Consider the following 20,495-nt stretch of genomic DNA (forward strand, 5'->3'; position numbering starts at 1 on the left):
TCCAGTCTTTAAAAAAATAAAAAATTATATGTATATATATACATATATATATGTTATTTATCTATTTGAAAGAGAGAGAGAGTGAGCAAAAGAGAGCACGCATGAGCAGAAGGGAGAAAGAGAAGCAGGCTCCTTGCTGAGCAGGGAGCTCAAAGTGGGGCTCGATCACAGGACTCAGATCATGCCCTGAGCCGAAGACAGACACTTAATTGACTGCGCCACCCCAGCATTAGACTTTGATAGCAGTTGGAAAACCAGGTGGGCAGCCAAGGCCACCTACCGGATTGATGAACACAAGTGGGAAGTCCCTCTTCTGTAGGTCTTCCTTCTGCTGATGAGAAAAGAAATAAGGAATGGTTCAATGTGAACCCCATGCCAGTCTATTCTCCAAAGAGGAAAATTCAGTGGATCATTCTGGCCAGGGTTACTTGCCCAAACTCCTCATTTTCACAGAGGAAAGTCTGAGACCCAAAGGAAAAGTGACATGCCTAAGATCTCAGAGCTTTTTAGTAGCACATCTGCAACTAAAAATACCAGTTTTTTCCTAACTCCTGGTACAGGGCCCTTTTTTCTATCTTAATGTAAAAGACAGTCTTTTCCTTTAGCCCTGCTTTTTCTTTTTCTTTTTTCTTCTATTGGTTGGTTGATTGATATATAGCTCTGTACCTGGCACATAAACTCTCATCAAGTATTTGTTGAATAAAAGATTTATGAATATATGAATGAATCTCCCCCTCTGATGGAAAGCTGGGGATTTTATTTAAACGCCCATTTTTAGACCATCAGAGATCTTCCCAATGGTACAAATATAAACATATTTGGCAAACTGCATTCTTGATAGAAGTTGAGGTTGCTAGATGGAGGACGGACGATATGGTTCAGAGTCCCAAATGAGAAGGTGTGATGGAGAGTAGGCTGCTGCACCAGCCCCTCTCAGGGGGTTCTCAGATCCCTCCCTGAGGCCTGAGGCAGAGAGAGGTACATCCAGAGTTTGCCTTGTGACAAGGCTGAAATTATGTCCAATTGGAAAAGTCTGTAATTCAGTACACCAGGTCACTAAAAATTAGGATATTTCTGCTACTGGCTATGATCATGTCAACACCCTAAAAACACTTAGCCTGATAAAGAGATTTAGAAAAAAAGAAGTTATTTTGATCCAAAACAAGCGCAGTGATTCCACTTAAGAGAAATCTCTAGGCATCAATCTATCTCCATTACAGGCCAAACTTGCCTTGCTTCGGCTTTACCTACTTATCATTAGCACCAGAGTATTGCAAAGCAAGCGGTAGGCTTTATCTTTGTTTATTTAAATGTTGCTATTTTCTAGTCATTCTTTCCTTTCAGTAAGCAGGCTTACCATAAACACACTTTTTTCTTCAAACAACACGGAGGGAGACTAAGCATGAAGAAAATAAAGAGCACTGCCAACATTTTTATGAGCATCTTTCCTTTCACTTCTGTGACTCCACCATTCCAATGGACTCCAATATTTTCACCTCATCCTGGTGTTTCCAGTCCCCCAGAACTACCTTCCTTTGAGTACGTGGAGCCAAGCCCTTTATATTACCTCTTTTAATTCTTACAACATCCTCACAATGTGACAAGTATTATTCCCATTTTACAGATTGGAAATTTAGGCTCAGAGGGATTGTGACCTGCCCAAGGGCACACAGCTAATAAGTGACAGACCTGGGTTTCAAATCTAAGTTTACCTTATTCCAAATATCAAGACTAAAAGTATATATGTAGTGACCATTTTTTTTACACTTTTACTATATCCCAGACATTTTTTTATACTTTTATATGCACATTATCTCAGACCCTTATAGCAAATTGATAAAGTAGGTTTTATTCTGTTATTGGCCATAAAGGGGTTAAATGGCTTGCCCAGAATCACACAGCTGGTAAAAGGCAGAGCCAAAAAGCAAATTCAGGAATTGTTACTCCTTACTCTGTGTTCTTAACCAAGAAACTGCATGTCACTCTCCATTCCTCCAGTAGAGACAGATTTACAAATATATGGAGTCACACTCTACACACTGTTCTGTAACCTGTTTGTTTTTCTCGTAAGTAAGGGTAGTGGGTTTTCAATCCTTGCATTTAAACTTGAAATGGCATGGCCCAGTCCTGCTCCCTGAAGCCAACAGCTGGCCCTGCCCCACCTGGTGGCTCTCATACTCAGCCCCAGCCCTCACCCTGGCCACTCCTCCCAACTCTCTCGCCCCTAGTCACTCCCTGACTCCTCACACTGGTCTTATCTTCAGGCTGTCATCTTATACTTATCCCTTAAACTGGGCACTGCATATAGACCCACTGACCTAGACCTCCAGTTTCAAACAAACCCTAATCCTGTGATGTGGTTACTTCTGACTATTCCAGGGAGCCACAGCGCCCCATCCAGCCTGCTGCCCCATTCTCACACCCTGAACACCAGCCCTTGCCTTTCAAACTTTTGCCACCTTTTCTAGATTGGCTCTGGCTCAATAAACAAAGTCAGCAACAGACATTCCATAAGATAACCTCCAAATTCCCTGTAGTTGAAAAATAATGTCCAATGTTAACATATCCTCTTAATTAAGGAGATGAGAGTTTCTTGGTAAATGCACAGAAACTATTCTACTCTGCAGTAGAATTCTGTCCATCTCTCTGCTTGAGGTAATCTCACTGTGTGGCCTTGGACCTGTCACTTCAGCTCTCTGTCATAAGTTTCTTTATCTGTCAAACAACAGATAGAAGTAGATGGTCCAGGGCCCTGTGAACTCTGCAATTCTACTATCCTCTGATTTTAAAAATGACAAATCTGGTAGATATTACTCCCATCAGTGTTTTTGTCCAATCATTAACCAAACTAATGAGACTATTTGTGCAATCCAACTGCAAAGTTCACTTTGGGGGAGAAGGGAGGAATCCGCGCCATTGGACATTCTGGGACATCACTGAGGCCAAATGAAGTTGATGGTTGTGTGCGGCCAAAGGTGAAATGAAATCAGGTGGATCCCACATAAATGGAGTGCACTTTGGAAGAAGGAAGCACTTGTGGTGAGTAGAAAACTGTTATCTGACTGAAGCCAAGATAAAATTCACTTTTTGAAAATGTTTGATTCTTTTTTTTTTTTAAGTTTGGCTCAATCACTTGTTTTTCTCTGTTCCTTATGTAATCTTGTGGGATGCAGCGTCAGAAAGTCATAAATCATTCATGGTGCTCTGGGGAAAAAAAATCACTTGTGCAAAGCAGATGTAACTTGAAATGAGAGAAGTTTTTGCATGAAACCCAAAGACAAACGTAACTCATACACTTCATAGCTCATGCTGCTCACTAATTCCCATAATCACTATGTGGCCTGGTCACTTGTTTCTGGCCTCTTGCTTCTCTTCATTTTAAATAGAGACTAAATTAAAGATATAGCCTGTCATAACTATACTGCATTTTTACAGGAGTCTTAGAAAAGATGCTGTAGTTGTGGCCTTTGTGAGGATGACTGAAGCTGACAGATTTTATTTCCTGCTTAAGGAACTCAAGCAAGTCCTTTATCTAAAAATCTCTTTTTAGTATGCCAGTCATTGCTGTCCACAATTCCTATAGGTTAATTAAATCCCCTTTGTAAAATATAACATTCTTTCCCAAAACCCACATGCAAAAAACTAAGTAGTCCCTAGCAGAGGTAACCCATACAGCTGACTCTCAAACATTAATGCCTTAAATTGGGATAGCTTTATAATTTCTAATTTAACAGCTATCTAGATGTGATGAGGTTACTAATAAACAAGAAAGTTTGGGTTTTTTTAAAAACTTCTTTCATACTCATTAACTCATTCAAGCTTCACAGAGATAGCAAGGATAAGTACGTGTTCATTCATTGATTTATTCTGATCACAAATTTTATCAACTGCCAAGCACTATGCTAAGGTGCTAAAGATTTATAGACAAGATAATGTTGTTCACCCTCAAGCAACTTGCAGTACATGAGGTGACAGACATGTAAAAATCATTATAGGGAGACAAACCAAAATGAATATGATCCTTAAAAGTGAAATGCTTTGCCCTAACTCAAACAGCTGGAAAGTTCCAGAACAGAAATTTCCTCCTAGGTCTCCTAAGGCTATGCTGAGATCACTTTCAAAGAAATCCTATAGCTTCTTGTAAATGAGCAAGTTTTGATGGGACAAAGTGAGGAAAAGAAAACTTCCAGACTGAGGTTCTTCCTCTTAGAAAAGTAATCTGAGTTAATTACTTTAGGAATGAACAAAACTGAGAAAGATTTCTCAGCAGAACAAAGGAGGAAGCACTCCCATTGATCAAGGTCACAATTTCTCCCAGTCAGCCCTGAGATGATGTCCAACCTAGCACAGTGTCTGGCATTGAGTTAGTCCTCAAAATAGGTCTATTTACTCTCAATTCAATTGAATTCAAACTAGCCATATGACCACTTGTGGCTATGTCACCAAATGAAAGGCAGTTGGTCCCTCCCAAACACTTGAGATCTCAGTAATGTTGCCTTGAACCCCTAGTTCTACAGCATGAGAAAGCCTTAAAACTTCAAGATCTTTGCTTTTTCCTGGTATTAAGAATCTTACCATTTGGTTCACTGTCACCATTCTACCACCATACCCCAAGGCACAGTGTTTTCCTCATTTTATCTACCATTTGCTAAGCTCTTCAAAATTTACTGAAGATCGGATAGTTCTAGAGAGTATTTATATCATGCACAACCCAGCACAGCTGATTCACCATCTTGCTTGTTCCACAACTCCTTCCCTCTCCATCTCTCATATTTCCTTCTTCCTTTCGAAAGCAACAAATTCTTCCTCTTTGCTCAGACACAGTTATACTGTACACCCAGAGTGTCAGCTTCTATTGTAAGTGAGCCTATCAAGGAGTTTTTTCCCCACCAAGGTAAATCTCTCTTCAGAAATAATTCTCAGACCAACTGCTAAGACAACAAAAATGTTCTACCTCTCATTTCACTTAAAACTAAAATCAAAGACGTAGACCACTGTTTTTAATAATCCTTGTGGCCACAGAATAGAAAGTGGCAGAGAGTTCCTATCATAATACTGCTCCTCAGTGTTCTCCTGGCTCAGCCTGAGGATAGCTTTTACCTCAGTCCAATGCCCAGCATACCCATCTGTCTTTGACTCTCTGGCACCATGTGCTTTTCATACTCTGAGTATAGCATAATATTTTCTGGGTCTGTGACAATAACCAACAGAAAAAAAATTATTAAACACCTGGTGTATGCAAAACACTATGCTAGGGTTTGGGGGGAATAAAGAATCATGGCCTCTGCCCTCAAAGAGACACAAACTTACCATGTAATCTTATGAAAATGACAACCAAGGTTCAATTTCTCATCCATAAAATGGTGATGTTATACACCTACCTCACAGGGTCACTGCAAAGAGCAAATAAGGCAACACACATAAATCACACATATACATAAGGCAAAACATGTAAAGTGCTTGGTTTGGTGCATGACTAACAAAAATAATAAATGGAGGGCAAATACATAAATCAATACTGATTGCTAAATGAAATAAGAGAGCTTACATAATGCAGGGAAGACTTTAATAAGTTTTATAGAAAAGATACCAAGTGCCAGGGTGATATGTGGGAAGGAAAGTCTCATTTTAGCTGACAGGATTGAGAAAGATTCCTCAGAGTGGATAGAAGTCAAGCTAGGAGTGAAGAATGAGTAGGATTTGGACAAAAGGTCTTGGGGAGTTTCCACAAGGAGTGGATAATCAGTGTTGAAGTGTTGTATATTTCCGTTAGTATCTTAATCTTGGAGAATGATGATCCTGGCTTCTACCAGTTTAGGTGAAAAGCTTTGTGGCTATATTTAGAAATTATTTGGTTGATAGAACTCTTCAAAGCTTTATGGTTAAAACTCTACTTGACCCCTAAACAGTCTATGCCCCGAGGTGGCATAGAACTATAAGACTGAAAGATTATATAAACTAGTACTCATTAGATGTCTCAGCTATTGTAGGTACAATATCCTTGCCCAAAAGACATCTAGTTATCTGTTTGCACACTTCCAATGACAGGAAGTTCAGTGCCAAAACACTTTTGACCACAGTTAACATATTGAAAAGAACCAGAGGTGGGGAAACCCAGCAGGTATATGGGAGATCATGGCAAGGACTATTTCCAGAAAGTACCAATTTTAAAAAGAACTTTAATTTTATTACTAGCTTGATCTTAAACAAGCCACTCAATCTTTCTGGGACTCAGAGTACTTCTTATACTGCTTATAGCTCCAACATCCTAAAACATCTGATCAAAAAGTAATGCAGGTCAAATGTCATACTGCAGAGAAAATCAGCTGAAATCAAACATGCAGAACTGTTTTATAACTTCTCAACTATAAAATAAAGGGATTTTTATTACCACTATGAAATCACTCAGTTTCAGTTCAAGAACCACATCAGTCCCACAGATACAGAGATGAATAATCCCACCCTACTCCTCCTGCACTAACCCTGCCTGAGAAACCTTGTATTCAGATATGGACACGACAGTTTAATAGGGATACCAATATGCTATGATTTAGCAAGAAGCTGGAGCTATTGCTGGGATGGAAACTGTCATCTAATTGGAAACTTTTCTCAGAGATATATGGGAAGGACTAAAATTCTTTTAAACTGCTGAGGGTAGAACAAGTATCCACAGGTAAAAATACCATGGAAGTGGATTTCAGTGTCATATAAGGAAGAGCACCCCAATGGTTAGAGTCATCCCATCAGATAAGTTAGTGAGTTTCCATTGCCAGAAGTGCTGTAGAAGGATCTGAAGAACTAACAGAATAGCTAATGCAGATGTGACTACATGGGCTAGGAGGTTATCCCAGAAAATATATGTGTATCTTCCCAGTTCTGAGTCCCGTGTTCCTCAATACACAGTAATATTTATCATTATTAATTTATTTTTCTGACAAATATTTAGCAACTGGTCCTGACTTTGGGACCAGCATAGCTGGGTTTAAATCTCAACTCCACCACTTTCTCACTTTCCAATCCCTCACCTATAATATGGGAATAATAAAAGTTCCTGCTTATAGAGTTGCTCTGAAGATGAAAGGAAATGATTTATGTAAAGCACTTTTGAACAGTGTTTGACACACTACACACAGTTGATTAATGTTCGACATTAGTAGCAATGGTAGTATATGTCAGGTATTGAGCTAACATTAGGTCACCAGGGTTAAGAACACATGAATCCTACCTTTCTTGAGTTTAACGTCAGCCAGGAGGTGGGAGAGTATAAAGGATAATAAACTAAAAGTCACAAAAAGATATAATTATAGCCTTAAACTATGACATTTGCTATGAAGAGGAAAAGAGGATGCTATGATAGAGTGTGACAGAAGAGAAAATGATTCATTTAGATTGGAAGGTGCAAGGAAGAGTTCTTTGAGGAATTGATATTTAAGCTAAGTTGCAATTCAGATGTATCCCAGCACCAGTGGTTTAAAGGGATGCCCTGATGGCTGGCTTTAAATCAACAGAGAAATGAAGCCAACTGTTTACAATGGTATGGAGTCACCTGTTGATCTTAGTCTCAATTTGTGCATCAAATCTCACATTAGGCAGTGGAAGTGTAGACAAGTTTTCTTTACTTTAGCTACTAGTTTTCATTTGATTTTTCTCTGAAATCTATAAATTTATCAATTTATACATATATACATACATACCTACATCTATTTATGTAGGGGGGATTCAATGATATGTAGTCCCCAACCTCAAGGAACTTGTATCAAGAAGCCTAGTATGTGCACAAGTTTCTATAAGCAAAAATATGTCAACAAGGAGGAGGGAAATTCATGGAAGTTGAAGAATCTATAAATTCAACACAGACGAGGGGATGAAGGGAAAATTTTTTGAAAAAGTAACATGTTGAAGCATGCTAGACAATTCTAAGCAAAGTGAATTTGAAGGAATCAAATCTTACTCAGCATCTGGTCTCTAAAATCATTCATAAAGCAAGGAAAAAAATCATGACTAGATTATGGTCAACAGGGACCATATTGGGATATGGCATTCTATCTCTCAAGAAATCCAATACAACCAATGTTTCCTTTAGTCCTGAAATAAATTTATGTTGCTTCATCTGAACATCAAATGAATTTATAAGTGTGCTTTGAGGTACCATGAAGTACGAAAAATGGGAATTCTTAAATACTGAACTCACACATAGTGTGAGGTTTATGGAAGAGAAGAGAGGAGCAGTCATTGGCATGCCTCCAGCATCCTCCAGGGAGGACACTCACCACTTACTGTGTGGAAAGAGGGCACAGCTGGCAGTAGCTTGACTATTAGCTCACTTTTACTCTGCTTCTGTTAATCCATCAATAGCTATCTCTTATTATTTTTGCCAAATAGTTAAATTTGCATGCATGAAATAGAAATATGATTCATGTCCAACGTAACATAACCTGAAGTCAGCAAAGAATTGGACTTCCAAGAAATAGCTCAGTGAAACAATATACCTGAAAGTTAAGTCTGTTTTAATTTCCTAAGGCTGCCATAACAAGCCACCACAAATCGAGCGACTTAAAACAACAGAAATCTATTCTCTCACAGTTCTGGAAACCAAAAGTCCAAATCAAGGTGTCAACAGGACCTCACTCCCCCTGGAGGCTGTAGGGGAGATTTCGTTCTTTGACTTTCCCAGTTTCTGGTGGTTCCTACATTCCTTGACTTATGATGAGACAGCTCCAATCTCTACCCCTGTCTTTGAGTGCCCACCTTCCCTCTATCTTGTGTCTCAAACCTCCTCCTCCCTTCTCTAAAAGGACACCAGTCACTGGATTTAGGGTTTGCTCGAAATCCAACATGATCTCCTCTGGAGATCCTTAATTAACACCTTCAAAGAACTCATTTCTTTTTTTTATATATATAAATTAATTTTTATTGGTGTTCAATTTACCAACATACAGAATAACACCCAGTGCTCATCCCGTCAAGTGTCCCCCTCAGTGCCCGTCACCCATTCACCCCCACCCCCCGCCCTCCTCCCCCTCCACCACCCCTAGTTCATTTCCCAGAGTTAGAAGTCTCTATGTTCTGTCTCCCTTTCTGATATTTCTCACACATTTCTTCTCCCTTCCCTTATATTCCCTTTCACTATTATTCATATTCCCCAAATGAATGAGAACATACACTGTTTGTCCTTCTCCGATTGACTTACTTCACTCAGCATAATACCCTCCAGTTCCATCCACGTTGAAGCAAATGGTGGGTATTTGTCGTTTCTAATGGCTGAGGAATATTCCATTGTATACATAAACCACATCTTCTTTATCCATTCATCCTTCGATGGACACCGAGGCTCCCTCCACAGTTTGGCTATTGTGGACATGGCTGCTAGAAACATCGGGGCGCAGGTGTCCCGGCGTTTCATTGCATCTGTATCTTTGGGGTAAATCCCTAACAGTACAATTGCTGGGTCGTAGGGCAGGTCTATTTTTAATTCTTTGAGGAACCTCCACACAGTTTTCCAGAGTGGCTGCACCAGTTCACATTCCCACCAACAGTGTAAGAGGGTTCCCTTTTCTCCGCATCCTCTCCAACATTTGTTGTTTCCTGCCTTGTTAATTTTCCCCATTCTCTCATTGTGGTTTTGATCTGTATTTCCCTAATGGCAAGTGATGCAGAGCATTTTCTCATGTGCATGTTGGCCATGTCTATGTCTTCCTCTGTGAGATTTCTCTTCATGTCTTTTGCCCATTTCATGATTGGATTGTTTGTTTCTTTGCTGTTGAGTTTAATAAGTTCTTTATAGATTTTGGAAACTAGCCCTTTATCTGATATGTTATCTGCAAATATCTTCTCCCATTCTGTAGGTTGTCTTTGAGTTTTGTTGACTGTATCCTTTGCTGTGCAAAAGCTTCTTATCTTGATGAAGTCCCAATAGTTCATTTTTGCTTTTGTTTCTTTTGCCTTCGTGGATGTATCTTGCAAGAAGTTACAGTGGCCAAGTTCAAAAAGGGTGTTGCCTGTGTTCTCCTCTAGGATTTTGATGGAATCTTGTCTCACATTTATATCTTTCATCCATTTTGAGTTTATCTTTGTGTATGGTGCAAGAGAGTGGTCTAGTTTCATTCTTCTGCATGTGGATGACCAATTTTCCCAGCACCATTTATTGAAGAGACTGTCTTTCTTCCAGTGGATCATCTTTCCTCCTTTATTGAATATTAGTTGACCATAAAGTTCAGGGTCCACTTCTGAGTTCTCTATTCTGTTCCATTGATCTATGTGTCTGTTTTTGTGCCAGTACCACACTGCAAAGAACTCATTTCTAAGTAAGATCACTTACCTAGGTACTTGGGGTTAAAACTTGGACATACCTTTTGGGGGTCACAATTCAACCCACTACAAGGTTCAAGAAAGAATAATAAAGGTGGGTTGAAGCTCTATTTTGACGGGCTTTGAATGTTAATTTCAAATATCTTTGAGGGATTAGTTTTTTGCAGAGTTACAATACTGACAATCTTTACTTCCACAGCTACTTAAACATCTCGTACCACAGGGCCCCCCCTTGCCCCAATGCCACTATTTGATACCCCAAAGCCCTCCCCACTCTACTTTGGTTATTCATCACGTCTCTGCAGTACAAGCCCTGACACACTTCCATCATCTGCTTTTCCATGTCCTAATCAAAATTCCCATCATCTGGTCCAAGTCCCTGCTCCGCTGTGTTGGGCACACTTGGACCCAAGCTCGAGCTTGTAAATAAACCCTCGTGTGTTTGCAAAAAAAAAAAAAATTCCCATCATCTATACGAGTGATGGTTAATCAATTAAAATGATCTTTATTAAGGCATTAGCTCATCAACATTGCTAAACCTCTATACATAGTCCTTAAAGTGTGATCATATTAATACTAGCTTCCCTCTGTGGAGATAGAGCTGTTGCTGGAGACACCACCAATGCTGATGGGCCCCTTCTTCTTGGCCTGAGATCTCCCACCATTGGCCAAACCCAAGTAGAAGCCAGCAACACAGGAGCCTGGGTACAGCAGCTTGCAGAGACAAAAAACAGAGGAAGTAGGGGAAAGCATGGATCTAAGGACACATCAGCCCAGGACCAGCTCATATTATTATCCCCACTAAACAGAGTAGGACATGGTGTTCAGCAAAGATTATTAATTTCCCATGGTCACACAGCTGGTAACTCTTAATGTGGACTTTGAATCCAGGTCTACCCAAATCCAAAGGCCGACTTCTACTATGCTCACTCTCACTACCATCAATGACATTTCAGTTGCTTTGTCCAATTGCCTTGATCAGGAGATAGCATGGGGGGCTGTTTCATGGCTATCACACCAGTAAGAGGACCTTCTCTGGGTTTGAGTTTTGGATTTTGTGAAGGACACAGACCTCCATTCAAGGAAGAACTCACCATGCCCACTGCTATAGGTGCTACCAGCTCAGCTGTTGAGAGCCACTTTAAGACAGTACCCTTCCCTGGCCATCAAATCTGCCTCTCTGCCCTTGCAAAAGGACCCTTCTCTCCAACACCTCCACATTTTTTTCCCTTTAAAATGAAAGAAACTCCCTATTTTGTTGAGTATCTAATCAAATAGCAATGAGCTATAGGGGCTCTGCAGGATTGGGGCTGGCCTCCCCCGTATTAGTTTTCTTCCCTGCCAACAAATTCTTGCCCTTAACCTTCCTAAGTGTCAGTACAGCACCTATTATTCATGGCTTCATTGACATTTCTTCTCAATCCCTGCAGCTGGTGGTGACTCATCCTACCTTGTCATCGAGAGAGCATCATTGGGCTCTATACAGTACAGTGCATAAAGTTCATGTTAGCTCTTCTCTGATGCCTTTCAACAAAGGCACTCCAAAAACTTTTTAATTTGATGACCTAAAGGCAAATATGAAGATTTCCAATTTTATAGCCTGTGGACTTAAATCAAACAACCTACTTGGGTCACACAGGGACCAGGACCCAACTTACCCTTGAAGAGCAGAGTCACTAGGTCCATGGAAAGTTAGTTTAGCAAAGATCTAAAATGTCCATTGCCTTCCAGGTCTTCCCTGGAGGGATGTATTTGTATTTACCCACCCACCAAAATGCTCTTAGCATGGAAGGAGAATGATCCTCCAGTGCCAGCCTCATTCTGCAGACAGTGTCCTTGGATTTTCCATGGGATATTTTTATTTTGCTGAAATGAACAGTGTGCTTATTGGACTAAATGGCTTGCTCCAGACAGAACGTGTGTCTCCACAGCATTCACCAAGTCCTAAGGGATGGCAATCTTCTAGGAGGTGGGCATCCAACTTCCTGGCCCTTTGGCTGTTTGGTGGAATAGATTCTCCTCACCTCCATTTTTAGAACCTGAACAACAGTGATGCTTGAATAAGAAAAGTCTGGTAATGGGACTTGGTGGAGAAAGTGACAGGAACTTTTCTGTAAAAATCACACCCAGGCCCTATGTGAAGAAAAGGTTTGACCCACAGGATAAAGGTTTGTCGTCTTATAGATGTTACACCTTAATGGCAGGCCACAGTCATCACCTTTGTCCTCCCTTCCCCCATCCTCCATTTTCCATCCCTGTACCACCCAAGCCCACAGCCATAGCCCCACTCAACATAAAATCTGAATGAAGTCATTGACAGGCCACACTTGAGATCAAGCCCAGGAAGAGATGGTATTTTGGGATTTAATACCATGGCACAAATGTGTGACTTCTGGACTATACTTAATACTCAGATGTGTTGGTTTGGCCCATTACAGTATCTTTACAATTTAACTGCACATATAAAATTGAGAGATTCCACATAAAAATGTAGTTTTCCAATTTCTCTTGAATAATGAAAACATCTAGCCATACTATGCTAGCATTCTTGTATGACCAGTACCAGCCCCTTTACAAGAAGCACTCACCAATTTGCTTCTCTTATACCAAGCCAAATTCACCTTTCTGTATTCCGGTGCTGGTCCCTGCAGACAGTCAGGCTGGAGTCCTTTAAGTTAAGGCAGAGAAGGGAGAGGAAAGAGAAAGTCAAATGAAGAGAGGTTTCCCCGATGTACTAGTTGGAATGTTTTCTGATACATGTAACAATATCTGACAAAATTTGTTTAAACAATAAAGGCTTTTGATACTTTAACAGAAAATCCACAACTTGGCAGTTAGATCCAGGGTTAGATCAGGAGTTCAACAATTTCAAGGCTCTGTGTTCTTGGCTTTTTCCTCACAGTGGCAAGATAGCTGCCACAGCTTCAAGCACCACATCTTCACCCAATGACATACAAAAGAAAGAAAAGAGAGACCACAGTTTCTCCTCACATGTCTCTCTCTTATCAAAGAGCAAAATATTTTTAGATGATTCCAGAAGACTTTGCCTCAGGTCCCATTAACCAGAGCTAAACCACATGACCACACCTAAACCAATCATTAGCAAATAGGACTAGAAATGTTAGATTTGAGTGAGACCAAACATGGCTCATGCCTGGGTCTAGCGGAGGGGTCCATCTTAGCACATTGTTGCCCACACAGTTATGCTTTCTGTTATGCTAAAAAGGAAGATGGGGAGAATGGTAGGTATTTGTAATACCTACCACCTTAGCACATTGTTGCCCACACAGTTATGCTTTCTGTTATGCTAAAAAGAAAGATGGGGATAATGGTAGGTTTTGTAATACCTACCATCTGCAAAAGGCATGGCCACACAAGCCATCCCAAAATTCTACTATAATGGTACCATATCAGCTGGGATGCTAGGGAAGAACTGAAATGTGGCTGAGCACCATTAGCCACAGTGGTGTCTATAGAGGTTGTAAGATAAGATCAGAATACAAAGTAAAATATTATTTGTCCCTTCTTCTGGACTCTACATATGTCCAGCATACATTAACAACTCTACCACTATCTTCCACATTTGCCTGGCCAGTAGGAGGGCAGGTTCCCATACTGACTCAGTCCCAGAATTTGCTCTCCGGGCTTTCTTCCCCCTAAGAAAGGAGGAAGGTACATAAAAAGGAGAAGCCCTTTGGAGCAGGCCTGGGACTCGATCCTGCAGTTGAAAAGGCAGTTCATCTGGTTAAAGCTCTTTCCCAAAGGGACTAATGATGTGGCCTCTGGAATGGGAACCTTGGGTCATAAATCAGGGCTTGCTGCCTGGTCCTTTGTCACCTCCTTGGATCATTCAGTCCCAGGCAGACTCGAAGCCACAGGCTCTGAGAAACAGTTGGCAAACTGTTGACAAAATAGTTAGCTCTTGGTCCTATGTGCCTTCCCCACTTATAACCCACTCTGCTAAGCTTGAAAGACTGAGCAACATTGATGGCCTAGAAGGCCCTGTGAAAATAGAAAGATGCTGTTGAAGCCCCTTCCATCCCACTGCACCATATCAAAATGTCATACAGGAGCTGGGTCTGGGGGAGTCCATCACACCCACTAGCTGTGAGACACCCAATCTATGTTCAATAGCACATCGCTTAGCAAATTTCAAAGACCAAGAAAGAAGGTAATTATTTCAATACTCTCTGTTGACATCAAGTCCTCCATTCTTCTTCTAAACATATTTAAATTCGTTATCTTATGGGATCCCCCTGATGACCCTGAGCAGCTACTAGGGCAGGGTTCACAAGAACAAATCTTAGTCATCATAACCACTATTTTATTGACTGCCTACTGTGCCCCCGGCCCTGTGCTAAGCATTTACATCCATTGTCTCATTTAACATTCTCAACAGGCCTATGAGTCAGGGATCATTTTGGATCCCATTTTATAAGTTAGGAACCCAAAACTCAGAAAGGGGTTGCAACTTGTCCAAGCTAGCAAGCAAGAGGGCCAGGTTTCAAGCTCAGATCTGTCTGGTTCAAAAGACTGGGCTTTAAATAATCACTACATTATTCTGCCAGTCTAGGAAATTATGTTTTAATTGCAGTTGCAGTGACTATTATTAAGAATAAAGATGGACATTATACCATTAAGGTGATTGTCCTCCACTTCCTGACTTTTTCTGTTCTCCCCAGACTCACGTCCTGCTCTCCCTTGCCCTCTGGTCTACCTTGGGAATAACTTCAGAGCTCAAGTGCTATATTTGATGCTCTCTATCTTTGAAACGTAGGTTCAGGGCTCTGCAGTTTGGTCTCTTCAGGCCAGGGCTGAACTAACCCTAAGAATCAGAGGTGGAAACTCACAGGACCAAATACCAGGCCAGTCTCCAGCAACCATGACATGTTATGAAGATCAGAACCAGCAGTAGAGTTCAAAAAAGAGAAGGAGCTTATACCTAAACCATTCAGGGCCAGGAGCCAAGTGAGGGTCAAAGGCCAAGAGGAAAAGTATGTAAGGCAGAGCTTAGGATCTGTACTGGGCAGCTGGTGTCCAGTCCAAGAGCTCTCCCACCTCAGCTAGGAGCTAAGGTCCGGGCACACATCTGAGCCAACTAAGAGCAGTGGTGGCTGAGGAAAACTCATACTCAGAGCAGGGCTCAGGCCAAGCAGGACACCTCTGAAGTAAGGGGCCAACAGAACAAGCCATCCCAGGGGGCACTTAGGTGTCTCAGTTGGATGAGCGTCTGACTCTTGATTTTGGCTCAGGTCATGATCTTTATGATCTCAGGGCTCTAACACTGAGCCCTGCATCAGACTCCACACTCAGCATAGAATCTGCTTGAGAGATTGCCTCTCTCCCTTTCTCTCTGCCTCTCCCCTCGCTTTTGCTCGCAGGTGTACCTTTTCTCCCTCCCTCCCTCTCTCTTTCTCTCTCTCTCAAATCTGCAATTAAATAGGGGCACCTGGGTGGCTCAGTGGTTGAGTGCCTGCCTTCCAGTGTCTGCCTTCCCTCAGAGCCTGCTCAGAGCCTGATCCCAGGGTCAGAAGATCAAGTCCCACAACAGGCTCCCCACAGAGAGCCTGCTTCTCTCTCTGCCTATGTCTCTGTGTCTCTCATGAATAAATAAATAAAATCTTTTTTAAAAAACATAAATATATAATTTTATATATAATAATAAATATATAAATAATACAGAAATCTTAAAAAAAAAAAAAAGAACAAACCATCCCAGGTAGTCTTGGCAGGCGGGAGGTGCAGTGTTCACTGTTTCCTACCTAGTGCAATCTGACCAACTAATTCAACTGAAAGGTTACTGGCTGATAATAACTTGATATCCATTCCTCCCAGTAGCATATACTATAGGGAAGTAACATACTTGCACCATCTCTAATACTTAGCACAGCCCTCCAAACATAATAGGTGTCCATGAGTCCCCATTTTACAGATAAGGGAACTGAGGCTTTTAGAAGAAGAGGCGGGATTGGAGCCCTGGTCTTCCTGGCTCCCTAGAATATGTTCTTTCTTCTCAAGTATGCATCTAACCCAAGAACTATAACTGGGGCCTTCATATAATGGGAAATTAAAGAGGTCATGCATGTTATCCAGTTGCCAACTAAGACCTAGGTACTGCCTCTATGTCAGGTAGTGTGCTGGGTGCTAGGGGTGCAACAGTAGATGAGACACAGAGTCTGTACTCAAAAAACTCACTGCCCCACTCTCACCCCCCCACCAGACTGTCCCTCAAAGCTCAGCAAAGAGCCAGCTGCCTCTTTACACCCCCTCTCTCGGGAAGGCAGGTTGGGTCCAGCATTGCCTTTTCCCTGTGCCTCTTGCTTTGCTCATTACAGAAACCACACTGTTGACAGAGGCAGGACCATTGGGCCAGCGGATTAGACTGTATCATTATGAATCTAAACTGCATCCTCTGTGATCAGTGGCCTCTGCAGGCCCAGAGAGGTTTCTGTTTGTTTGGAGCTGGGAGGATTTGCTGGGATTAGCATAGCGATTGCCTGCTCACTGGGGAAAGGGGTCCAGCAGCAGCCCTCGAACCAGCTAGAATGCAGTCAGTTCAGCTCTTCCCTGTCCACAGCAGCCCTGGAGTGACACAGCGCTTCTCTGCTCAGTAGCAACAGGCGCCTGCTTCGAAGACAGCTCAGTGGTGGGAACAACCTCTTTTGGTTATCTTATCACTCTCCATCGCTGAAGCTCCTTAGGAATGATTTCAGCCCCCTCTCCAGCCACTGGGGCTATAAATAAAGATTCCCCAGGGATGCTGAATTTTGCCCTTCATCCCAACCGCCTCCGTGACTCATCCCACAGGCGGATTCCTCTTCTATCTTCTTGATTACGGGGAGGAGGAAGTGAAAGTCCGTGTCTGTGTGTGTGTGTAGTTGTGCACAGTCATGTTTGTCTGCATGCCTTGTGCATTTACTTAGGTGCAGTCTGTGTGCATGCATGCATGCAATTCTTTGTGGACAAGTGTCTACTTGTGTGACTCAGTGTTTAATTTCAAAGGGTGGAGAAGAGCATTCTCGTATAAGTTTGGCATGGGGACTGTTAGCTAAGACTCCATATGGAATCACTAGTATTTCCTAAGGCCCTCCTTTGTGCACAGCCCTATGCTAAGCAAGAATAAGACATAAACTATATCATCTTCATGAACTATACAGCTGCTTGAAGCAAATAAAATCCCTGAAGTGGCAACAGCAGTGGAGAAAGCAGCATTTCATGAAAAGAAAAGCCTCACCTGTAACAGAGAAGAATAAAGAAAACACTCATTTACTGAGTCCCTTCTCTGTGCCAGGCTTTTACTAAGTGCCGTATAATTTATTCCTCACAACCACAGAGCAAGAGAGTTTCTTATCCTAATTTTCACATGTGAGGAAGAGCCCCAGAGAAGTTAAATAACTTGCCTGAAATCATGCAAAGCTAAAGGTCCAAGGTAAAATTATAATCTAGAGCTCTGGGGAAGAATCTTAGAAGTTATACAATCTAAACCTTCATCCAATGTTTGCATCTATCCTACAAAGTTCCCCACAACTGGCCATTTGACCCCATTGTAGGAGAAACTCAACTCTCAAGACAATCTGTTTCATCTTTAAACAGTGCCAAAGTGCTGCCAAATTCATAGTCCCAATATGCCCCTTCTCATTTCTACCCATCAACTCTCTTATGCCCTCTGGGGCTAACAAAGCAAGTCTAATTCCTCTTCCTATCACTTCCCTTGAAATAAAGGATGATGGTTATCACACTGTTTCCTCACCAAGCTGGACCTTTCAATCACTCCACACTTGAAATAATTTTTAATCCCTAAATATTTGTTCACCACTGTATCCTTCATGCTGTTATCCACAGTGTTGGCACATTGAGGTTAAGTAAATATCAGTTGAGTGAATAAAGAGATGAACAAGCTCTTTCAGGGTAGATGGTGCCATGACTTGTTTCATTAAGTCTTTTGTCTTAATTAAGGGTTGCCTGATGGCCAAGAACAGAGCCTATTCTGGTTAGTTCAAGTAACAATTCAGGTTTGATGGAAGGATCCAAGGATCCAAGGGACTCTGAAGAAAAGATAAATGTAGGAAAGTTAAATGGCCTTGTGGACTGAGAACAATATCAGAAAGTGGGCACTCTCACTCTCCTTCCCCATCTCTCTCCCTCTCTTCCTCTTTCCCTCTCTCTCCCTCTCTTTGCCTGTGTTGTCTACTGTCTACCTTCTCTTTGTGTGTCTGCTATGTTCTTTTCTTGGCATACTTGTTTCCTCTATTGCTCATGGCCCAACATGAGCCATATTCCCAGGGCCATATTCCCATATGGCTCCATGTCTATCAACATCTAAATGACTAGGACTCTGTGTCCCAGTAGAGTAGAATTTATTGGTCACACCTGAGTCAGGTGGTCATTTCTAAACCAATCAGAGATGGTTGGCAGGCATCAGGAAAGGATCACCTAGTGATCCAACATGGATCCTTCAGCTCCTTTTTTAGCAAATTTTCCAAGGAGTGAGAGGAGGGAAGATTCTTTGGGAAAGGAGTATGGGTGAATAGAAATGCTAACATCTCTTGTATTCCTTTAAGTACCAGCATTACAAGTTGATCTGAAAGGTTCTCAGAGGATGAACACCTCTGAGGATGCTCTCAGAGAAGCATTTTATCCTTAGCATATCTAAGCATGGGCTCTAGAGACTAGGAGTTTTCAGAACTTCTTGTGCTTCTGTAAGTCTATTTCAGGGCCATGGAGCCCTAAAAAGCCTGACAGGTGGCCACAAGTGACCTGGAAGATTCCTTCCTCCAGTAGAAAGTTCTATCAGAGTTGTTAATGGTTCCATGGCATATTGTCAGTAATCTGGGCCATCTTCAAAAATACAGAAGATCTAATCAGCAAGAATTAAGTGGATAAACAGCCCATTTTTTTCCTTCCTTGTACACACAGAGAAAGTATATATGTATGGAGTGATGAGGCTATAGTTAGTAAGGGCTGGCAGAAACAAGAATGTGACTATTTTATAATAATAATAATAATAATTGAAACAAATTGAATTGTAGACTGGAAAGTTCCTTAGAGATCATTTACCAACCTGGTCATCGATGTGTTCCTCAGATCTCTAGAATTCCCCACAAGTACCTCAAGAACCAAATGAAGAGGTAACAGGAAAGCCTGAGTAGGCAGATTTCCACCGTCACCACCTCCTGGCCCACCAGCATCCTTCTGGCCACCAGAGTTATTCTGCTGTCCTTAGTATTGTATGCTGGATTGGTGTGTGTTATTTCACTCTTTCCCAAGTGAGGAAACTGATTGCAGAGAGGTAGAATGACTGGCTCATGGTCACACAGCTATCTAGAACCTGAGCTGGGCTAGTCCCTAGCTGTGCTGACTCCCAGAGCCCTCTTTCTGTTGGCACAGGTCATATTGAGACAAGAAAGAGAGCAATGATTTTTGACAAGGATAAGTATCATGACAGCTAACCATCTGTGTCTTCCACCTGCAGTGAAGCACCAAGCATTCGCTACTGACACATTTCCATTGCCCAATAGCCCGAACATACAGCTGTGCTCGGCAGTGTTCAAGTAGCAGGACAGTGATGAGCTGACAGCTTCAGGGCTCAGGCCCCCTAAACGGCCAAATTCACTCCTCTGGTGTCTGCCTATTTTGCAATTAGCTAATTCATAAAGCGACCCTGTAACAGTGTAATTTAATTGCAATCAATAGAACCCAACTCTAACTCTTGCAACAGAGAATGAGGGAAAACAATGAAGAGTTCTCCAAACCACAATGTGGTTAGCACTATGGCTAGAATAAATGAAGGTCAACCAAGCTTCCCAACATGTGAGGTCCTGGAAGAGTGAGACACATAGATGAGCTCAGTTCACATGACTACTCCTTAGTGACCACTAAAGTTCTCTTGTGCAGCTGCTGGTGCCAGGCTCTGTGGGCCATTATATTTACTGCTCCCCTTAAATAGCATTGATCAAGCAGTCACAGGCTCTCTAGCTCACAAGTAGCTGTAGTCTTTCTTTGCTTTCCCAGATCTGGTTCTCATCATGCCTCCACCACTCCAAGAATCATAAAACAAAACTCATCAGAGTCTCCTTATATTCTCAGCATCTTGAAGTCTGGGGTTATGATTCTTTTCTCTGATTCACACATATAATTTCTTACCATGTCTTCCCTCCTGGGAACTTGGAAGAGGTTTTTGGGACCAG

General features: G+C 41.7%; 1 long non-coding RNA gene across 1 annotated transcript in view; it reads left to right on the forward strand.

Moving 5' to 3' along the window:
• The first annotated feature begins 2,926 nt into the window (after positions 1-2,926).
• LOC129509874 (uncharacterized) overlaps positions 2,927-20,495 on the forward strand; it is a 48,729-nt gene continuing 31,160 nt past the window's right edge. Inside the window, exon 1 of the long non-coding RNA XR_008664426.1 lies at positions 2,927-3,039. This is a non-coding gene — a long non-coding RNA (uncharacterized LOC129509874). The remainder of the gene's footprint in view (positions 3,040-20,495) is intronic.

This window comes from Nyctereutes procyonoides, unplaced genomic scaffold, assembly GCF_905146905.1.
Source record: "Nyctereutes procyonoides isolate TBG_1078 unplaced genomic scaffold, NYPRO_anot_genome, whole genome shotgun sequence".
NCBI lineage: Eukaryota > Metazoa > Chordata > Mammalia > Carnivora > Canidae > Nyctereutes > Nyctereutes procyonoides.